Source organism: Benincasa hispida, chromosome 11 (genome assembly GCF_009727055.1).
Source record: "Benincasa hispida cultivar B227 chromosome 11, ASM972705v1, whole genome shotgun sequence".
Classification (NCBI taxonomy): Eukaryota; Viridiplantae; Streptophyta; class Magnoliopsida; order Cucurbitales; family Cucurbitaceae; genus Benincasa; species Benincasa hispida.
In genome coordinates this window covers 40,581,220-40,594,920 of record NC_052359.1, presented here as the reverse complement: position 1 = coordinate 40,594,920, position 13,701 = coordinate 40,581,220, and positions in this window count along the sequence as shown.

Genomic DNA, 13,701 nt, shown 5'->3' with positions numbered 1-13,701 from the left:
CCTCAAATTCAAAGAGACAGATTTCTTAACCAGTAAATTATGCTCAAAATCTCATATTTCACCTCTTTATGACTACTATTTTCTAGAACTGGTATGGATAATTTCTTAAAACTGATTATTGATGCCAAAATTGGAACAGAGTAAATGCACGTGGCTTTCACATGACAGCAACGGTAAATTTTTTTTATTGGGGAAGAGAGTAACTTGCAAAATAGAAATCCCTGCACACCGATATGATTTTTGCCACAAAAGTTCTAATGTACAAATCAAAGAGCAAATAAGTGCAATGAGTTAAGTGTTTGTGAGTGGATAATGGACTTACTTTCCTTGAAGTTTTACCATGTATTTATAATGTTTGTTACCATAATCCTCTTCTGTTAGGATTTTTAATTATAATTTTATCTTATCCATCTATCTTGGGCTAGATTTTATACGTAGCATCCCCTTTTTGGGCGGATTTTATGGGTTGGCCTCAGCATGGGTCGAGGCCAAGCATCGTGGCATGGGCTTAGGCCTATGCCACTTTCCTTTCTCGGACCTTAACTTGCTTTCGACTCTCCCCATTTGATATTTTGTTAGCTTCGATCTCATCTTCTCTTTGTCATATTATAGGCCTAAGATGATTTCTTGGGACGGACATATACGAGACATGCCCTATTAGGTATTTTATGACTTTTTTAGGTCTATTTTAATCCTAAGTTGTCACTTCTAGCCCGAATCTTGCTATCTTCTTGACCATATTGTTTCTATTTTTATTTGATGTTAATTATACCTCTAGTCAAAGTCACTCATAATTATCGTCAATTGTACAAAATTTGAGCCAATTGAACTATATAGGCTATTTTGAAATTAAAATAATTGCTATTGGGATATGAACACATATACAAAAGGAAAAAAAGTTCAATTTTGTACATTCAATTGTATTTTAGCAAACACCATATATTATTAAAATATTGCTAAAATATGTGGTTTAAAAAATTCACCTTTTATATGGTAAACGGAATTTCGTTTTTTTTTCTATATAAATACAAAATAGGGACTAAAAAATAATGATGAAAAATGGAAGAACATGAGCATCTCTCTCTAAATAATACAATAAATTAATTAGCACAATAAATGCAATTAGGTGATTCACCCAATCCAAAACCATATTTATTTCAGCCCAAATATAATCTAAATTATATATTCAAACAAAACAAATCCATCAAAATTAAACGAAAACCACAAACCATAAGTAATTTTGTGGTGATAGAAAAATTAATTAAAAATAACGCACGACCCACTAAAATATGACAATAATTCTTCAAACTTTCCATTATTAAAATTTTATACAAAGGTTAAAACTGAACCCTTAAACTTATAATAGTCGTAGAAATTAATCCTCAAATGATAAAAATTAAACCTTCAAAATTTTACAATTGTTACAATTTTTACAAATATGTAAGTTTGATGATTCATTTTTAAGACTGGTATAAGTGTGAGTGCTCAATTTTTTAAAATATGAAGTTTCATAATATAATTACAATTAATACCTACCTCAAAGGTGGATTTTACCATTTGCCCGAAAAAAAAAATAGTTTATTTGACGTTTCTTTTGTTTTCAATTCATTGAAATGGACTATATTTTTTTATTAAACAGTCAACGTTCTTAACCAATTCTTTTATATGTGTGTGTCCAAAATTGAAATTCCAACATAAAAAATGCAGGATTACATTTTTTTTTTAAAGAAAAAAACATAATACTTTGATTGATATGCTATTTCACATCGTAAACTCATTTCGTTTTTAACTTCGTGTAACAAAATTATGTTAAAAATTATATAATATGGTAAAATAATAATTAAATGAATAATTAAAAAAAGAAAAAAAAGAAAAAAAAAAGAAAAGAAAAGAAGAAACTTATATTAATCAAAGAAAAGGAGGGTAGTGATGGTTACGATTGTTACAATCAAATTTTGTCAAAGTAATCATAGCTCAACTAGCACACTGATGTGATAGTGACTAAGAGGTTTGTAGTTCTGATGTCCTATCCTAGGCTCTACCCCTATTGTACTAAAAAAAATGTTAAACAAGAAAACCAAAAAGGTAAACTCCTTAATCAAACTCTAAACCAATTATTTTATCCGATAATTTCTCTCCAATCAAAGTGGGTCTTGAAAAATGGAACATGGAAATATCTCAAATAATATAAAAGATTCAAATCCTAATCACGGTTTGAAAACTCTCGTCACGATTTAGAGTTGGAACATATTCACAAATCAATCATACTAGAAATTCAACCAACTAGTTAAGTGATACCGTACTAAAGGTTTTTTTTTTTTTTTTTTTAATCTTTTCAACTATGTAGAACTACGTTTTTTAACAATGTGTCAAATATTGATTAGTGACCTCTATTCTCGTAGAGGTCTCTCTCTCAACTTGGGATGAGGTCGGATTCAAACCTCTAACCTTTTGGTCGATAGTTCATTCTCTATGTCAGTTAAGCTATACTTATGTTGGATTAAGATTGAGTTTTCTAGTTCAATTGAGTAATATAAATACTAATGCGCTTAATTTTATCTAGAAGTTACAAATGGAAAATTGAAATTAAACTAAAACTAAACTTTTAGGTGGAGTCATTTAGACTGTTATATATATACATATCTTATTTTGCAAATGAGCAGATTATACTCCTTAATTTAGGCTAATTTAAAATCTTCCATATATTTACTTTGTATATATTTACCCATTTCATACTTTGTATACATACTAAATAAAATACCATAAATTTCATATGGTACAAGAGCCCCATATTTAGGTTTTATCGTCGCTGGACCATCTGTTTAGACACTTCGCTCAGAACCGTCACACCATCTGCTCGCGGTCATGCAGACTTCTTCGACGAGATCTTCGTCGGATCCTCCCCATCGCGCACAACCGTGTTCAAACCCGGTGACCTCAGATCGCGCACTACTGATATCGTGCAAAACCCTGCACACATGTTCAACCAATCCAACGACTTCTACTCAGATCCGACAAACTCTGCTTAGATCCAGCACTGTTATATCCGACGACTTTTACTTGCTTTGCGCAAAGATCTAACAATTTATGCCTAGCCCGTTGAAGAGAATGAGCATATCCAGTTCAAGCTTCACGTTTCTCTTTTCAAGCGATTTCAGAAATCTGGTTCAGATTTGACTAGTTGCATATTTAAATCGGTTCTTTATTGGGCTCACTTCAGAAATCCGGTTCAACTAGGCAGCCCGGTCCTGTTCACTCAATTCGATTTGGTCTTACTTAGTTTGGTTCACCTGGTTTGGTTTGACTGCATTGGTTCACCCACTTTGGTTGATTCAATTATTTCTTCATTTTTTATAATGGTGAAATATTGAGGCGCTTCCTTGCACCAACTATTCATTATATGGTCATAAATTTATTAATTGTTCTACAATTGAGTGCATATATTGTCACAAACGCGATCATATTTTGGACAATTGTCCTACTCGACCAAATTGATCCACCAAACTAAGTAACTTATCTAACGCCAGTTCATCATTTGTGGCTGATGTTGCCTCCTTCTTTAATGATCCTTCTCTTCTTAAGTTTCCAATTAATAATATCCTAGATCAATTAAAAATGTAATTTTCTCAAATTCTTCTGCCTCTTACGACCAAACCAGGTAATTCTTGGCTTCTTGGTTCTGCTTGTTCACTTATGTCTTCCCCCACTCCTACTCCATCTCTACCCTCCATTTATGCTGCTAATGGAAATTCCATGTCTATTTCCCATATTGGTACTGTTGTCAGCCCAATCTTAAATCTTCTAAATACCTATTATGTTCATAATATGAATTTCAATCTTGCCTCTATTGGTCAATTACGTGATATTGGTTTAACTATTTATTTTTCTTCCAATGGTTGTCAGGTTCAAGATCCGCAAATGAGACAAATAGTTGGTATAAAGCACAAGGTAGGACGATTGTTTGAACTAACTACCCTTCAACTTCTTGTTTTATAGTCTATCTCCGTGCTAGTCATTGACTCTGCTATATATCAATGGCACCTCCGTATTGGTCATGTGTCCTTGGAAAAACTTCGCAAGTTAGTTTCTATTGGCAATTTAAATAATGTTTCAAAATTTGCTCCATTTTGACTGTTTAAATTGTAAACTTGCGAAATAGCCTACTTTATCTTTTTCCCATTTATCATTTTTCTTGTGATATACCTTTTGTCTTAATTCATTATGATATTTGGGGTCTTGCTCCCACTCCCACTATCAATTGCTATCGATACTTCATTATATTCATTGATGACTGATGACATGCAGAAATGCATGTCATCTTAGACATTTTATTTAGAATTATGAGGGCTGTTAAGCAGAATATGCAACAATTATGTTAGGAATTCATGAGAAAATGAGCTTGCAGCGTTCAACATTGAGAATTTCGGCTAATTCATTATTATGCATTATTATGCGTTCAATTTTCTATTTTTGTAGTTAACGCAGGAAGTGGACGCAAACGCGAAAACCGGCTACCGCATATGGAGAAAATATCCATCGCAAAGGCGAAAGCATTCGATCAATACATGGGTGTTGCGGTAATCAGCCGCATGCGTCCATTGCATAGGATTTGCGATCGTCGAGCGATTGCGGGTTATCATGTAGAAGTTGTGGTATTAAGCGAATGCAGTCACTCCACGATTGCGGCTACACGATAACGCATAATAGAGGGATCAATACAAGGTTGGTGGAATGAACGCATCAATGCATCTCTCTCGAAAAAAATCAAAAGATGATGTTGACATTTCACCTACCACGCCATTAGCAGTAGAGATTCAGAAAAGGACTAACGCACCGCGAATGTCAGAATCAGAGTAGTCCATTAATGCTGTCGACGATCTAAGCTCTATATAAAGAAGCCAATGAGCAGAATTTCAACTGATTCAGGGTCTTCCCTGCGATCCAGACTAATGCGTGAGAAGAAAGCTTAAGAGTTCTTCATTTCCCTCATCCATTCGGAGTGACGATCAGAGCCTTCGACCATAGTTAGATCTCGAGAGAGTCAGCTTCACCGCTCATCCATGGCACCACCGGCAGCCTTGACGCACATCTGCTGGAAGCAAGTCATTGCTTCCAGCCGGTCATTTCATTTTCTCTTCTTTTCTTATATTGTATTGTATTGCATTTTGTGACTAAGGAATTAATACATTATGTATTCAATGCATTTCTGTGTTTCCTCTAATTCCATCTCTATCTTCTTTCCTTAGCATCCCTAACTTTCATTGCATCACTTAGTGAGATTGCTAGAGTATCGCATACTTAGTCATTTGGATTAGAGATATGAAGCATGTAGCAAACCACCGCGAGGTATGCGTTTCGTGAGTGTGTGAGAAAACCTTATTTGATTAGTGTGAAGCTAATGTTGTGCTTGTCTATGAGTAAAGTCAGCAACAACTAACTGCCCGGGAGGGTAAGTGGTTGGTCGCATTAAGCAATGTAAGCTATTGTTCACTAGAGATAGGAATAATTTTATGTCAGCCGAGTTTATGCGGTTACCTTGTCTTATGTATGCGTCCATCACACCTTTAGAGCTACTCGAGAGAGAGTCTAAAGAAAGAACCTAAGACTCGAGAGAGCTAGGTTAGAATCAATGCTCGAGAAAGCTAGATTAAGTTTGCATAAGCAAGAATGGGGAACTTAAAAATAAGCTCCGTTTGCCATCACACAGCGTATGCACCCTATGGATAGGATATTACATGCGTCCAGAAGTAGGATACGGTGGTATGCGGCCATCATACTCATACAGCGAGAGCACGTGAGCGGGTTATGGAGGTTTAGGCAAGCATAGGCTTCTCGACACTATCACATATACATCGCATACGTCCTAGAATTAGGCTCAAGTGTGTGTGTCATGATTGTATACTTTGCGTTGATTAAGGTTGCCCTTACGGTCACTCTTAAGGGTTGCAATGAAGACATCTCCACATTTTATCTATTTTTCCATCCATTTACTTCACATCAATAGTTTTCGTGTCTCTACCTCTCATTCATATTCTCATTGCGTTGTCTATTAGTTAGGAGTAGGAGTAGTGTTAGCTTAACAACCCCTCAATCATTCTTTTATTCAACCGCCGCATGCACATTACTGCATACATCTAGCTACAAGTCCCTGAGTTCGACCTCGGATCATCCGAGAAATTTGCGTTCGCATTATACTTGGCGTGAGCGCAAGAAAACTTGTGACAAGGATGCACGGTCATCGCATATATTAACGAATGTTTCAAAATTTGTGACAGGATACATTTGTAACGAAATATTTGGAGAAGTGGTTAACCCTTCTCCATATAAATATATCCTTATAGCCCAATTTGGAAAAGAGTTTTTATTACATAAAACCTAGCCTCTAAGTCTCCACCTTCTCTCTAACTTATCTCTAAAAATTCTCTACTTTTCCTCCTCAAAAGTTCTTGGAGACCACTCTCCTAAATTCTACAGGATCCTAGATAATAGCAAGGCAACTTTGTTGGTGGTGTCCTTATTCATTGGAGCAGTTCGAGATCATTGATAACAATGGAAGAGGAAAGCTAGAAGAATCAACAAATGTGAGTTTTGATTTCTTCTTTTCTTCATCTTTTCTAACATGCTTATAGTTTTGTTTGAATGTTTATCCTACAAATGCATGTGTTTATTTTACTGTTTTTATTTCCATAAAAATCGAATGTCTAAATACAAGGTGTTCACACGCTTTCGTGGAAATTTGATTCCTTCACACTTACCATATCTGGTAGCAATGAATGAGGATCTCCAGGCGTTAGAAAAGACTTATACTTGAAATTATGTTGATCTTCCCCTGAGCAAAAGACCTATTGGCTGTAAGTGGAATTATAAAATCAAAACACATTCCATGGCTCCATTGAACGCTATAAAGCTTGCCTTGTTACAAAAGGCTATTATTAGGAATACAACATTAACTATGAAAAGACATTTGCTTTAGTAGCTTGAATGACATTTGTTCGCAATCTTTTAGTTGTTGCAGCCTCGAAACAGTGACCTCTTCTACAGATGGATGTTAAAAATGTGTTTCTCAATGGCATTATATCTGAAAAGGTGTATATGAAACTTTTGTCTGACACGACTCATCCACCTCCGAAATTATGTCTTCTCTGTCCTTATATGGTCCGAAACAAGCCTCACGGGCTTGGTTTACCACCTTCAGTTCCACCATCACTTAACTTGGGTTTACTTCCAGTCACCATGATACAACTTTTTTTACACGAAGACCCCTCACGGTGTTATTCTTCTCATTCTCTATGTTGACGATATGATCATTACAGGTGATGATCCTCTGGCTATATCTGACTTGCAATTCTATCTTGGGAAACATTTTGAGATGAAAGATTTGAGACCACTGAGTTACTTCCTTTGCCTTAAGGTCTCATTCCTCTCTGACGGTTACTATTTGTCTTAAGCTAAGAATATGCTTTTGATCTCCTTGCTTAATCTGGCATTACTGACTCGACCACATCATCAACACCACTGGATCCAAATGTCTATTTGACTCCACTTGATGGTGTTCCTTTCCAAGATGCCATTCTTTATCGGCAACTAGTTGGCACTCTCATTTTATCTTACTGTGACCCCTTCAGATATTGCATATGTTGTTCACATTATTAGTCAATTCATGGTCATTCCCAAGTCTATATATTCTACTGTTGTTATTCGTATTCTCCGATATGTCAAAAGTACTCTTAGCCATAGACTTCAATTTTTTTCATAATCATCTTTAGTATTATCTTAATACTCTAATGTTGATTGGGCTGGTGATCCCACTGATCAACGTTCCACCTTTGGTTATCGCTTTTACTTAGGATATTCTCTCATTCGAAATAAGAAACAAATTGTAGTTTCTCGTTCCAGCACATAATCTAAATATCGTGCTCTTGCCGATGTTACTTCTGAGTTACTATGGCTTCATTGGCTTCTTGCTGATATAGGTGTTCCTCAATAGTTTACTACACTGATTCATTGTGACAATCATATTGCTATCCATATTGCTCATAATGATGTATTCCATGAATGCACCAAACACATTGAAAATAACTGTCACTTCGTTTGTCATCATCTTTTGAGCAACACTCTCCTCCTCGATCCGTCTCCACTACAGCAGCTTGTTGATATCTTCACCAAAGTATTGTCATATGAACATTTCACTCAGTTGCTTCACAAACTCAAGTTGGTCTCTACTCTACCACCTTCAGTTTGAGGGAGGGTGTTACCATATATACATATCTTATTTTGTAAATTAGCAAATTATACTCCTTAATTTAAGGTAGTTTAGAATCTTCCATATCTTTACTTTGTATATATTTTACCAGTTTTATATTTTGCAATACATACAGAATAAAATACCAAAAATTTCACATAGACAAAAACACCTTGGAGAATTTACTTCATGAATTAGACTTTTGCTTAATTGATTTACCAAATAAATATCATTCAAACAATCATAAGGTAAAAAGGTAATTTTGTTATTCAACTAACTCCCTTGCTTAGTAATAAAATCCAACACGTCTATATAGTTTTTAAGAACAAGCAAGACATTAACGATCATTCTTTTAATAACTTCTAAATGAATCGTTTTCAAAATAATAATAATAATTATTATTATTATTCAATCTTCACTCTCATGCAAAAATTTAGTAAGAAAAGAACATGCCTAATCTAGATTTCATCCCTCGGGTTAAAGTTTAAATCAAGTAAACAATTATTCTTTGATCAGAAAACTAAAAGCATTAAGGATGTGAACATATACATGAATGAATTTTTGCAATATAAAAGGTATTTCAATTAAATAAACATAAAGTCCGAAAAAAGGTACATCAATCCCTTAATAATAAAGTTTTTTTTAGTACAATAATTTGAAATAAGGTGATTGGAATCCAGATCTTTTGGTCAAGAATGTATATCTTATATGAGTTGAGTTATGCTCATGCATCTTAAAATTGTAGTTTTTTCATCTGCAATTGTAGTGTTAAGACACTACCTGCAACGTTTTTGATACTATCCCTAAACAAAATGATTTAAAACGTTGCAACTTTCCATTTTGCTTCGACTTTTCTTCTCTCTTCAACTATTCTCTTGTCATGAACTCTCCACTTCTTGACCATTTAAGCTCAATCAGCTCATCGATTGCACCCAAAACTTTAATTTTGCTTCAAATGCTTCAAAATCTACCAAATAACTAAATCAAACATTAAAAGAATAATTTGTAATGCATCCCAAAATACTAGCATAACTGAAGTTTAAGGATGGATCACTCTAAACGTTGGTCACCCATTTTTTAAATTGGCACGTAGTTCCTAAATCTATTGTCAAACACATGCCAAAAATACTAAAAACAAAAACAAAAGAAGCCAACTTTATTTTTTATTTCAAATTTATGTTTTTAGATCACTTATTAAACTTTGATTTTATCTATTATGGAAGGAGAGTTAATGGAAATGCATTAGGATGTTGTTTATATATTTTATTATTAGTAATATTGATCAAGTCTTTGATGATAACATGATGTTTTCTAAAGAACCATTAAACCCTATTAGGTCATTAATAAAGCTTACCAATAATATTTTTTTTAAGAAAAATCGAAAAACAATTGTCTATCTTGATCAACCGTATTGTTTTTGAATTCTTCAAAGATAATAATATGTTGACTATAATAATACTTAATGTATAATGTAGAAATTAATAATATGAACATAGTTCATTAGATATCTTATTAATTATAATCTTAAATGTAATACAAATTCCAAAAAGGTGTATGTGAAATTGAGTTTTTGTGCTCATTTTATTCTTAGTTATGGATTTGTTAATTATATATAAACTCATCACACTTCAACATGGTTCAACAATTGTATAATAATAACTCTTCTAGGTTTTTTTTTTAAAAAAATTATTATTATTATTATTTTAAAAAAGAAATATAAAAGGGGAAAAAAAAACATATTCTTAGAGGTTCATATTTCAAAACCATATTGTCTAAAAACCTTAACCTAAACTAACAAAAAAAAAAATAGTGTATTATGCTTATGTCATTGCTATACACCTCTCAAGCTCCATACATATTTCTCCTAAGATATAAAAATTAAATTATATACCTATTATAATTTAGGGTCAGCGACAGATATAGCAATCAAGCCTAAAGTATTAGCATATATAACAGAATGTAAAAAAAAATGTAGATATAGAAAATTTAGATAGTCTATGACAATAAACCAAATAATTGATAAAATTTGCTATATTTACAATTCTTTTAGAATGTTGTTGTACACTTAATTATTATCATTAAAAATAATATCTATTGCAATTACCCTATAATTTAATTCAAACTGTCGTAACTTTGTATGAAAACTAAAGTTTATAGAACACATTCTTTTAACTATTCAGATATATAATATGGATAGAACATCATCCAATTGACATATTCACTTCTTATCTAAATAAATTTTTTTATTGTCGATATATGACATAATGGAATCATTTCCAAAACCGATCTATCAAATCTTTTAAAGAAATCTTTTATAAGATATATTTTAAATTTTTTTTCCTTTTAATATGGTTTCTATCCCAAATTGGTTAAGCATGTAAAATACCTCTTAATGCATATTTTCCCATTAGAATTAAAGCATAAGATATGGATGGTTGTGTTTGAATTGGTGTCTTTTCCATTATAGTATAGTATTTTTGTTGTCCTTTGTAAAAAAACCTAAAATAAAAATAAAGAATTATTTTTGTCTTGATGATGCCTTGTGGAGTCAGATTTCCAATAATAAAAAAAAAAGCTTTAATTTATTCCCTTCTTTATTTATTTATTTCTCCTTTTTTTTCCATCATAATAAAAATACCCCATGGATGCCTTTTTTTAGTAGAGCATATTAATTATGGAATAAGGACAAATCACAAAGGTATGGTTCAAGGTATGAAAGAAAAAAAATACTTTTATATAAACCACTTGCTTGGATTTTTTGAACTTTTAAAATTAGATTAAGTTATTTATTTATTTATTCATACATATTGTGTTATATGATAACTTTGTGCTCAATTCCATTATTTTTATTTTTATTAGGGGTGTAAAAAAAATCAGAGAAGTTAAAAGAAACTATTATTAAATAATATATCATTTTCATAGAAATTTTAAGTTAAAAAATATATAGAATTATTTTTAGTTTTAACGACAAGTAGAGATAAGATGATCTAAATATCTACTTTAGTTAAATCTAATAGACATATATAAAATACCATGAGTGTGAAATTTTAAAGTTTTTTAATTTAAATATAGGTAATATAAGTTAATTTAAATAATCAAATGTTGATGTTTATATGTACTTGTATGTATAAGAAATTAGGTTGGAGGAGAAAAAAAGTGTTCCATCTTGTAACCTCATTTTCACATAAATTCAATAAATGTTATCCAATCACAAGCATGACATTGTAAAATTTAAAAATATTATCTTCAATGATATAAATTTAACAATATTTTAGGTCATTATAATTATATGGGACAAAATCAATTTCACATCACAATAGAACAAACCAACTAACAACTTATGTGTAGATACATGCATAACCCAATAAAACAAGGTTAAAATATAAGTTCAGTCATATTAAAAGTTAAAACTTTGAAATTTGAGTATATTTTATTTTTAAAAGTTGTCAAATATGTCTCTGAATTTTTAATGTTGTGTCTAATAAATTTCTAAATTTTAAAATTTGTGTCTAATAAATCTTTAAAACTTTCAATTTTGTATGGAAGAAATTAATTGATTTTTTATTAGATATAAAATTGAATTTTATGTCTAATGAAACTTAAATTTCAATTTTATGTTTAATATTTTCGTGAATTTTTTAAAAAATGTGTCAAATAGGTCAAGTGACCTATTAGATACGATATTGAAAAATTTTATGATTTCTTTGATACAAACTAAAATTGAAAGTTTAAAAATCTAATTTATACTTTTTAAAGTTTAAAAACTTAATGGACATAAAATTGGAAGTTTAAGAATCTATTAGAAACTTATTCGACACCTATACAAATTCACAGACCAAATAGATAAAAGATAAAAATTTATCGACTAAACTTGTAATTTAACATAAAAGAAAAAACTAACATTTTGACACTCACGAACATAAACTAACACACTTATTTTAGTTTATTTTAACTAATGTATTTTCAAATCGTATATTTTTATCTCCAAATTGTATATACAAATCTATTATCTATTTTTGTATGTAATGAGACATATATGATTTAAGATATATAGTATAATATAATCGAGTTTTTTAAACTTGAGCATAGTTTTATTAATTTAAGTATATATTCTAAATATAAAAAGTTAAAAGTTCTTTTATGTTTGTCAAACTCATAAAAAAAAATAAAAATAAAATTATCTTACTCTCGTCTCTAAATTTTTGTGCTTATTTTATTTTCATCCTTTGAAATTGTAAATATTATTTTGTAGTATATGGTTTGCAATAAAATATCATATTTTTACCATCAATTTCATTTTTTAAAAATTAATTAATTGAAATTGTTAGTCCTCATCTTCCATTAATCCAATCCGTGTATACAAATAATTCGTGTATAGGTTGAAAAAATTTTAGAATTCAGTCTATATAGTTTATAATTAGAATTTAATATATATATATTTTGATAAAATCCTCGAGGGACTAGTTATGAAATCTTACTAATTATAGGGACTAAATTTTAAGTTATCAAAATTCTAAATTATAGAAAATACTTCTAAACTTTGTAATTTATTACAAAAATACACTTTCACTTTCAAAAATTTCAATAATATCTTTTTTTTTTTTTGTTCGTTTTTGAATGGAAACCATATCAATACTTTATTTCAAGAATATTTCTCATACCCTTTAAACCTGCTGTTTTAAAAAGAAAAAAGAACATATATTAGTACAGAGTTTACAGGTAAAAGTTTTTTTTTTTTTTTAACTATTTTTTTAGCTTAATGATATTAAAAAACTTGTAAAAGTTTAAGGAGTATTTTTTTTTTTAAAAAAATACTAACATTTTACCTCCAAAACTAATTTCAGGATATTTTTTTTTTTTTTTTAAGTTTAAAAGTATCTTTAAAACTTTTGAAGTTTAAGTATTTTTTTAAAACTAAATACAAAATAAGGAGTATTTTTCTAGGACTATTTTTAAATATAGGAAAAATGAACCAAAATATTTATAAATATAACAAAATTTCATTGTCTATTTGCAATAGACGATGATAGACTACTATCTCTGTCTATACGGATAGATTATGATATTTTACTATTATTTATTAATACTTTCAACCGTTCTGTCATTTAAAACATTTTCTTATTTTTTCTACATATATATAATTAAAACTAAAATGAAATTCAAAAACAGAATATCCAAAAATCTTGATATCAAAACAAAATGAGTACCAAAGTTTGAATTAAAAATTTGGATCTATATTATTTGAAATTTGAAAAAGAAAAAAAAAATCCCCCACAATTCTTTTGATGACTTTTTGGAAAAGTATTTGCAGGCCAACCCACTCTAGTTCATAAATATAGCATTGGCCATTGGGCAGAGGCTTTTTAAGACAATTAAAAGAGGGGGAAAAGGGGGACAAAAAAGCAATTCAATCAATGTAACCAAGCTAAAATAAATAAGATAAAATAGGAAAAATATGG